The 10494-nt window shown below is 38.4% G+C and overlaps 1 non-coding gene across 1 annotated transcript; it reads left to right on the forward strand.

Annotated features, from left to right (window-relative positions):
• The first annotated feature begins 1705 nt into the window (after positions 1 to 1705).
• LOC112918189 (U6 spliceosomal RNA) lies at positions 1706 to 1808 on the forward strand. The gene has a single exon (XR_003234622.1). It is a non-coding gene; the product is annotated as a U6 spliceosomal RNA (small nuclear RNA).
• Positions 1809 to 10494: the final 8686 nt, after the last annotated feature.

Raw genomic sequence — 10494 nt, forward strand, 5'->3', positions numbered from 1 at the left:
CACTTTGATGCTATACTTAAGTCAGATTGATTCTGTCACCAAATCACTTCTTTTGGTTAGAGAAGCAATCTCTAACCCCCACCCCCAATTGGTCTTAGATCTGGTTCTTACTGTTGATTAAGATATTGGGCTTTTTATTTTTTAAAATATTCATAGGTCTCCATGAGTTTGATTAACGTTGGTCTTGCTGGCAAATTAGGTTTGTGGGTCAGTAAGGCTGTCTTAGTCCATTTGGGCTGCAAAGCTATACTAGGTAGCTCATAACACATTTATTTCTCACAGTTCGGGAGCCTAAGAAGTCTAACATCAAAGTGCTGGCGGATTTGGAGACTGGTGAGTACCTGTTTCCTTAAATATCTGTTTCCTGTTCTTGCTGTTGTCTTTCTATGGTGGAAGGGTGGAGGGAATTCTTTGGAATCTCATCCATAACGCCTCTGCCCTCATGACCTAATCACCTGCCTCCACCTCCTAATCACACTGGGCGTTAGGATTTCAGTGTATGAATTTTGTAGGGGACACAAATATTCGGACTGTAGCAAAGGCCAAGGGATCCTCCTCCTCAGGATCCTCCTCCTCTTCCTCCCAGGATACGTCTGGGATACGTCCAGATTAAGGACTGTAGTGAATTTTTCTAGGAGACTTATTTGTGTGTAGATTCTCTCATTCCAACTACAACATGGATATTTTTATTTTAAAATTTAAAAGGTATGATAATTTAGGGAAACAAAAAAAAAAGAATCTCATGTAATCTAGCTGTAGCTACAATAGGGCATCAGTTTGTTTTAATGCATTGATAATTTTAGTACATTAGGTACATTTTAAATTTATACACATTTATACACATTTATACATTTATAATTCATACATTTATACACATCACTTAATGTTTAAATTCTCATTTTAGGGATCCCTGGGTGGCTCAGCGGTTTAGCGCCTGCCTTCAGCCCAGGGCGTGATCCTGGAGTCCCAGGATCGAGTCCCGCGTCAGGCTCCCTGCATGGAGCCTGCTTCTCCCTCTGCCTGTGTCTCTGCCTCTCTCTTTCTGTGCCTCTCATGATTGAATAAATAAATAGAATCCTTTTAAAAAAAAAAAAAAAAAAAAAAAAAATAAATTCTCATTTTAACATGTTCATAACACTGCAGGTATATTAGTGTATATTGAAAGTTTATTAGTATACTTGGAACTGTATTCAACTCAACTTGACTGAAAAATAACATTTGAAGAAGAGTACGAAGAGTACTGAGTTGATAATAAGATTTGACAGTGACAGACTTACCTGATAAATTTTCTTTCCACTAGTATCTAGAATGTAGGAGGTGGGCATTTTAATTGATTAATTCAAATAGCATTTGCTGAGTACTTACTAAGTGTCAAGGATTGTACTAGATGTTGGAGAGGTAGAGATTAAAAAAAGAGTTCCTCTCCCACAGTGAAATAAGTGGCTAGACAGGTCTCCAAACAAATAATTGTAGTGTACTGGAATAAACACCATAATTGAAGGTTGTATGAGCTACACAGTGGAAGCAAGAACTAGAGCATTTAACTTTGTCAGGAAGGAAAGGAATTGCTTCGTTAAATTTGTGGTATTTGGGATAAATCTTGAAGAATATGTAGAACTTTGCCAGGACACAGCAGGAAATGGACATTCCAGATAGAAACCACATTAGGTGGAAAGGCATGGCATTGAAATTCAACGGCCTGTACTTGCTTTGAAGGCATATACACTAAATTTGGAATGATACAGAAAAGATTAGCATGGCTCCTGCACAAGGATGACAGGCAAATTTGTGACATGTTCCATATTTAAAAAGAAAAAGAAATACAATGGCCCTTTGAAGGAATTAGTTTGGATGGCTGAGTGGCTCAGTCTGTTAAGCCTCTGCCTTCGGCCAGGTCATGTCCCATTGGGCTCTTTGCTTAGTGGGGACCCTGCTTCTCCATCTGCCTGCTGCTCCTCCTGCTTGTGTGTGCTCTCTTTCCCTCCAACAAATAAATAAAATCCTTAAAAAAAATGAAGGAAAAAAATGAAGGAATTAGTTTTTTGTTTCTGAAAGAGTAGGGAGGATATTAGGGAATAGGGCTAGAAAATGAGAGATTTTGTGTGTCTCATTTAGGAATTTATTCTATAGTTTATTCTAATGGCCAAAGGAAAGCCATTGAGTTTTAAGCAGCAGAGTTTTGTGACAAGATTTGCATTTTCCAGAACATTCACATGCTGATAGCTTACAGTAATACAAACTCAGGAGATTATTACAAATAGTTGAAGTAGGAGATGAAAAGGTCTTGAACTCAGTAAAATGGGATTTATGAGATTAGAAGGGTTATAAGGAGGAGATAAAATCAATAGGATTAAGTGTGATAAATTGTGCAGTTATGCCCTCTATATCCATGCCCTTGGGTAGTCTCCTTCCAGACTGAATAACTCAGGTGACTTACTTAGGCCATTACAATAGTTGTAATTTAGTGGAAACTTGAAAAATGTTTGCATATTGGGACTTGCCATTTTACAGCCAACAACCCTTCTGCCACCACGTAATCGTATTAGGCTTTGCCTCCTAGAAGATGAGGAACCACGTGGAGAGAGGCTCCAAGTATCCCAACCATCTCAGCCTTGCCAGTTGAGGCCCCAAATATATGTGTAAGGTCATCCTAGACCATCCAGCCTCAACTAAGATGAATCAGTTTGGAAGAATCAGCTAGTCAACCCACAGAATCACAGGAAATAATAAATACTTCCTTATCAACCTTCAAATTTGGAGCAGTTTGATTCATAACAAAAGTTAGTTCATACCCTAAGTGACCCAAGTATGTGGAGTGGGTTAGAAGTCCAAGATGAATCTCTCTTTTGTAGCTTGGGTAGGTAGATAAATCAATTTTGTAAAGTTATGAATATTAGAAAAAGTAAATTGGTGATATTACCAAAGATAATGGGAAAAATATATATACACTTTAAGACTTTTTTAAAAGGATTTATTTATTTATTCACGAGAGACACAGAGAGAGAGAGGCAAAGACACAGGCAGAAGGAGAAGCAGGCTCCCCACAAGGAACCCGATGTGGCACTTAATCCCGGCCCCTGGGATCATGCTCTAAGGCCACCCAGACGTCCCTTAAGACTTTATTTTTAAGTAATCTCTACTCCCAGCACGGAACTCAAACTTACAATCTCAGGACCAAGAGTTAATGTGTGCCACCAACTGAGCCAGCCAGTGCCCTGGAAATAATTTTTTTTTTTTAAGATTTTATTTATTTATTCATGAGAGGCACAGAGAGAGAGAGAAGCTGGCTCCATGCAGGGAGCCCAATGTGGGACTCAATCCAGGGATCCCAGGATCACGCCTTGGGTCAAGGGCAGATGCTCAACCTCTGAGCCACCCAGGCGTCCCTGGAAATAAATGTAAAGACCAAGTTTGGAGGGATAATAAATTCAGCTGTGGAAATAGAGTCTTAGGAGTTGAGTTCTTGGGCAGCCCTGGTGGCTCAGTGGTTTAGCGCCACCTTCAGCCTGGGGTGTGATCCTGGAGACCTGGAGGTTTTAAAATACAGAATTAATTTCTTTAATGGATATAGGATTATTCAGGTTACATATTTCTATCTAAGTGAGCTTTGGCAATTTGTCTCTATGGATGAATTGGCATAAGGTGTGTGCAATACTCTCATATATCTGTAGTGTCTGTGATGATGTCACCCTTTCATTCCTGATTTTGGTAATTTGTGTCTTGTTTGTTTTTCTGTCAGCATGGCTAGAAGTTTATAGATTTCATTGGTATTTTTTCTTTTTCTTTAAGATTTTATTTATTTCAGAGAGAGAGCACAAAGAGGGGGATGGTGAAAGGGAGTGAGTAGAAGAACAAAGGGAGAGGGAAGGGGAGAGAATCTCACACAGACTGTGTGCTGAGCGCGGAGCCTGATCCCATAACCTTGAAATCATGACCTGAGCAAAAACTGAGTGGGATACTTAACCAACTGAGCCTCCCAGGCACTCCTTTGGTATTTTCAGTAAAATTTGGTTTCTTTTTCTTTTCTTTTTTTTTTTTTTTTGGTATTATTTATTTTTTCTGTTGTTTCCATATTTTTAATTTTACTGTTTTCTGCTCTTATTTATTTCCCTCCTGTTTCCTCTGGATTTAATTTGCTCTTCTTTATGTGGTTTTTAAAGTTGGAAGTTTACTTATTTATTTGTTTATTTATTTTTAAGTAGGCTCCATGCCCAACATGGGGCTTGAATTCATGTCCTGAGATTGAATCTCATGCTCTACTGATTGAGTCAGCCAAGTGCCCCCTTCTTTTTTAATTTTTTTAAAGTTTTATTTATTCATGACAGAGGGTGGGGGGCAGAGACACAGGCAGAGGAGAGGGAGAGAAGCAGACTCCATGCAGGGAGCCTGATGTGGGACTCGATCCCAGGTCTCCAGGATCACACCCCGGGGCCAAAGGTGGCGCCAAACTGCTGGGCCACCAGGGCTGCCCCCAAGTGCCCCTTTAAAGGCAGAAGTTTAGACCATTGATTTGGGAGCTTACTTTTTCTAATATAGGCATGTGATTTTATGCATTTCTCTCTGAGCACTGCTTTGGCTGAGTCTCATACATTTTGATATGTTGTATTTTTATTTGAGCTAAGTTTAGTATTTTTTAACTTCCCTGTGACTTTTTTTTTTTAAGATTTTATTTATTTGAGAGAGATAGCCCAAGCAGGGGGAGTGCAACAGGAAGAGGGGTGTAGTCTGCTGTTGCTGGGTAGAGTGTTCCACAAATATCTTAGGCCAAGTTGGTTGATAGTGTTGTTCAGGTCTTCTCAATCTTTGCTGACTTTCTGCTTATTCTATCCATTGCTGAGAGAAACAGTGAAGGCTCCAAGTATAACTATGAATTTGTCTGTTTATCCTTTCAAGTTTGGGCTTCATGTATTTTGAAGATCTGTTTTTAGGTCCATACACAATTAGAATTTTTATGTCTTTTTGGCAGTTTGATCCTTTTAACATTGTATAGTATCCCTCTTTATCCATGGTGATACACAGCAATTCCCACTTCTTTTGACTAGTGTTTTAATGTTATCTTTTACCATCTCTTTCTCCTAATCTATGGGTTGCTTATTTTATTTTAGTTAACTCTTTAAAAAAAACTCAATCTGACAATTTTTGCTTTTGATTGGTGTGTTTAGATCATTTACATTAATGTAATAATCGATGTGATTGGACTTCAGTTAACCTTGTATTGTTTTCTGTTTTTTCCTCTTTTTTATTTTGCTCTTTCACCTTTTCTGCCTTTTTTGGGTTGTTTGGATATTTTTAGTTCTGTTATCTATTGGTTTTTTAGTTGTTATCTGTCTTTATAAACACTTTCATATTCTAATTTTTACCTGGTAACCACTGAGCCTAGGCGTCCTATCTTTATCCAGTTTTGCTGAGATAGAACTGGCATGTAATCATTATGGTTTGACGTGCATTTAAGACTTTATTTATTCATGAGAGACACAAACAGAGAAGGCAGAGACATAGGCAGAGGTAGAAGCAGGGTCCCTGCAGGAGGCCTGATGCGGGACTTGACCCCAGGACTCCAGGATCACGACCTGAGCCAAAGGCAGATACTCAACCACTGAGCCACCCAGGTACCCTGAAGATACCGTGTTTTTAATAGTTATTTTAAGGACTATGGTATACATCACTAACTTTTCACAGTTTAAGTAAAATGTCAAAATCTTACATCCATATACATGTCTTTTTTTTCCCTCCTGTTGTATGTCATGTTGATTATATTTCTATGTTATGAAAACTGCATCAGATGATATTATGGTTTTTGCTTGTAAGTCATAAAAATTTTAAAGAACTTTAGTGAAAAAAATACTCTTTTATATTTATCTACATATTTACATTTCTTTTGCATTTCTTTCATTCCTTAAGTTCTGTTTCCCCCTGGTATCACTTATGTTTGTCTTGAAAAATTTCTGTTCTGTTTCTATTAGGGTAAATCTGTTGGCAATATATTCTCTTAGTTTTTCTTATTCTGATAATGTCTTTATTTTACTTTCATAATGAAAGCTATTTTGATTGATAGTTTCTTTCAGCATTTTACAGATATCTCATTGTTTTTACTCTCTAAGGTTTCTAATGAGAAATCCATAGTCATTTAAGTCTTTGCTCCTCCATATGTTATGTATTATTTTCCTCTAGCTACTCTTAAGATTTTTTTTAATCTTGGTTTCCTGCAGTTTGTTTTGTTTTGTTTTGTTTTGCTTAATTGAGTTATAATTGACATACAACATTATATTAGTTTCAGGTGTACAAACAGTGATTCAATATTTGTATATCTAGCAGTTTTGTTATGATATCTTTGGAAGTAGTTTTCTATGAACTATCCTGTTTGAGATTCATTGAGATTCTTGATTCTCAGCAGATTTGTAAATTTACATCTTTCACCAAACTTGTGGAGTTTTTGGTAATTATTTCTTCAAAAACGTTTGTGTATGTGCACCAAACTCTTTCTTTTATAATAGGTTGACTAATGGCTACCCAAAGATATCAAGACTTAATCCTAAAAATTAAAATGTTACTTTATTTGGAAAAACAGTCTTTGCTCATATAATTAAGTTATGGATTTTGAGTTAAGGCAATTACCCTGAATTTTTTAGTGGGCCCTAAATGCCATCACAAGTGTCCTTTATAAGAGAGGCAAAACGAGATAATACAAAGACACTGAGTTGAAGGTAATGTGAAAATGGAGTACAGAGAGAAATGACCATAAGCTAAAAAATGCTGATAGCTGCCAGAAGCTGGAAGAGGGCAAGTCATGGATTCTCTCCTAGAGCCTCCAGGGGAATGCAGCCCTTCTGACACCTTAATTTCAGACTTCTGGCTTCCAGACCTGTGAAATATGATTTCAGTTGTTTTAAGCCACAAAGTTTGTGGTAATTTTTTTAAAAGATTTTATTTATTTATTAATGAGAGACACACAGAGAGAGACAGAGACATAGGCAGCGGGAGAAGCAGGCTTTTGGCAGGGAGCCTGATGTGGGATTCCATCCCTGGACCCTGGGATCACACCCTGTGCTGAAGGCATTCAGAAGTTCAACTGCTGAGCCACCCAGGCACCCTAGTTTGTGGTAATTTGATATAGCATCAAGAGGAAACTAATAGAAACTAACCTTTATATAGAAACTAATGTACCTTTCTGGAACTCCAATGACACAAATATTAAACCATCAGATATTGTCCCACAGGTTCCAGAGGCTGTCTTCATTTTCTTTTCAATCTTTTTTTCCTCTGTTCTTTAGACTGGAAAATTTCTATTGATATATCTTCAAGTTTTTCTATCACTTTTATCCTGTTTTTGATCGTATCTAGTGAAATTTTTTGTTTTGATATATTTCTCAGTTTAAAGTATATGTTGGTGGGTTACCTGGGTGGCTCAGTTGGTTAGGTGTCTGACTCTTGGTTTCAGCTCAGGTCATGATCTCAGAGTCCTGGGATCAAGTCCTGTGAGCCCTGTGTTGGGCTTGGTGCTCAGCACAGAGTCTGTTTATCCCTCTCCCTCCCCTTCTGCTACTTCCCCCACTCCACTGCTTGCTAGCTCTCTCTCAAGTAAATAAATAAAATATTTTTTAAAACATTACAGTGGAATTTAGAAATGGTGGTAGACCCAACTCCTGTAGAGCTGACTTACTGGATATGTAGGGAAATGCAAAATAATAACATCCCTTGTTTATTGTTATCTGTAATAATCTAAAATGAAAGAAAATGTGGTTAGGCTTTGATGCTGGACCAAGCTCAGATTTTGGTTGGTCAGAGTTTTGGCCACTAGCCTCAAAGCTGCCCACAAAGGGAAAAATTATGCCAGAACAATAGAAATTACCTCTAATACTTCTGGTCACCAACAAGGTAGTCAGTGTGGGGGAAGGCAAAAACCAAGAAACTACTGAGAACAGTGGTATAGTGTGAAGGATTTGTCTCATTTTATAGATCAGTATCATCAGCTTGCTAAAGAACCCTTACAAAAATGGATTGCAAGAGTAACTAAATTAGGAGAAGTATCTTTGGTTTTAAATGCTGCTGAGTGGAAGAGTTTGTTTGGGCTAATACAGGACCTGAAGCTCACTGTTAAACATTCGCACATGATTATACATGATCCAGGCACACAGGTGCTTATTCCCAAGGGAATAGTCATCCTGATGGACTACATAAAAGGCACTGTAAATTGTGTTTATCTGGGAAAGGGGGGACTGCCTAACTCCCCCTACAATTGCCAAATGGAAACATCGGATGAAGCAGCTGATGCACTTTTTATGTAAGCAATGTGGGACTGGCTTTATGAGGGCTGGGATATTCACTTGATGAATATGCTCTTTACTCAGGTTCTGGTAGATGCTGTGATTAAGGAGGCCTCTGTTGCATGGGCATGCCATGTAACTTTACTTTTGCAAAAATCAAACAACATCATGAGAATACAATCAGATTTGCTGTCTTAGCTTCCCAGTATGGGTTTTACTGAAAACAAATCATTAAAGTGATTAACAAGAAAATGGGGGAAAGATAGGTGAGTTAGGGGACTCATCTCAGCAGAGTGGAAGTCTTTAGAGAGTGGTGGACATTGATGGTGTTGAAACAAAGATATTGATACGGCATCATCAAAGTAGGGCAGACTACTGGGTCTCCCTGCTAGATCTTCAATGTTGAAAGGCCCCAAACAAGTCTGCTCTATTGACCTCAGTTTGGAGGAATTTTAAAAGCCAGAAGGTATAGATTACAATCTATAGAAAAAAATCTACCCAGAATTGCTTGGGGTGATGGCTAGGTGTATTAATCAAGGTAAAGATTTACCAAGGGGCCAGAGTATTCTGGCATGACACCTGAGGCAATATGAACATGTGTGGATAGAATGATCAGGAGGTAGAGAAATTTCTGGTACTCTTTTGAAACAAAGCTCCAGGGGCACCTGGGTGGCACAGTGCTTGAGGATCTGCCTTTAGCTCAGGTCATGATCTTCGGGTCCTGGGATCGAGTCCCTAATCAGGCTCTCCAGAAGGAGCCTGCTTTTCTCTCTGCCTATGTCTCTGACTTTCTCTCTGTGTCTCTGATGAATAAATTAAAAAGAAAAAGAAAAAGAAACAGATGCACTGTGGCATAGAAACCTGTTTATGAAGCCCTAACTTGGACTACAACCAGAATGAGAGAAAATAGAAATGTAAGAGTTGATGTGATTATAAAAATTATATTGTTTAAACTAAACAGGCATTAAGGAAAGAAATTGTCTCTTTTAGCTGAAAATTTTTTTAAGATTTTGTTTATGTGAGAGAGAGTGAGCAAGAGAGAAAGCATTAGCAGAGGGAGAGAGAGCAGCAGACTCCCCACTGAGCCAGGAGCCCACAGTGGGGCTTGATCCCAGGGTCCTGGGATTGTGACCTGAGCTGAAGGCAGATGCTTAACCAACTGAGCCACCCAGGTGCCCTATCTGAGTGTCTTATAGGAATGAATATTATGTTTGACTGGGGAACACTTTCTGTAGTTAGTTTTATAAAACTAGGACCCATTGATGGAGTCCTAATGGAAGCTATAGCTAAGAATGTAAAGGCTGATAAAATTAAGGAGAAAGTTTGGAGGAGAATTAGTATGTTGCAACAGGCTTTATGTGAAGTGGTTATATCTCTTTTACCTGATTGCATTATGGGGATGAACATCATATCTGATTGGGGAACATTTCACCTACCTATAATTGTAAAATAGAAGGCATGTAAATCTGCCCTTCAAGCAATATTAACTGGACATGCTAAGTGGGAATCAATAAGATTATGTGAATCCAAACAATACAGAGTAGAACCTAGAGTGCTGATATGGACAAATTCTTTGTTTTTTGTTTTGTTTTGTTTTTGTTTTTAAGATTTTATTTATTTATTTGAGAGAGACTGAAAGAGAGTGACAGAGCACACAAGCAGGGGGAATGGGAGAGGGAGAAACAGGCTCCCCCCTGAACAGGGAGCCTGATGTGGGACTCTATCCTAGGACCTTGGGATTATGACCCAAGCCAAAAGGCAGACATTTACCTGACTGAACCACACCTCACAGGCTCACCCCTCAGCAAATTCTTCGTGCTATGACTGTATGTGGAACATACACTGGGGTTTATCACAAAAGCCTGGGAGCACCTCTCAGCATTGACTGCTGAGACTTTGGTCCAGAGAATTCCCATTTGAAGGGCAATTACTAGGTTGCTATCAAACATTAATTAAAACTTCCCTTGTGATTGAAGGACATAAAATCTTGAAACCTAAAATGCCTTTGATGTCTTGGATGATGCTGGAAAAACACTGTAATTTTGCATCTTATGCAGTTCATTACAGAGTTTGGGGAGAACCAATAAATACTTTCTCTATGAAAGCAATTAAAATAAGTGGGAAAATGATTATTAATAGTATAGGTTCATTCTATCCTTTGATTCAGAACTTTACTCAGAGCTAAATATTTTGATTTGGAAACTTTTCTCATTAATGGGGAGGGCAGTGC

Source organism: Vulpes vulpes, chromosome 2 (genome assembly GCF_048418805.1).
Source record: "Vulpes vulpes isolate BD-2025 chromosome 2, VulVul3, whole genome shotgun sequence".
Classification (NCBI taxonomy): Eukaryota; Metazoa; Chordata; class Mammalia; order Carnivora; family Canidae; genus Vulpes; species Vulpes vulpes.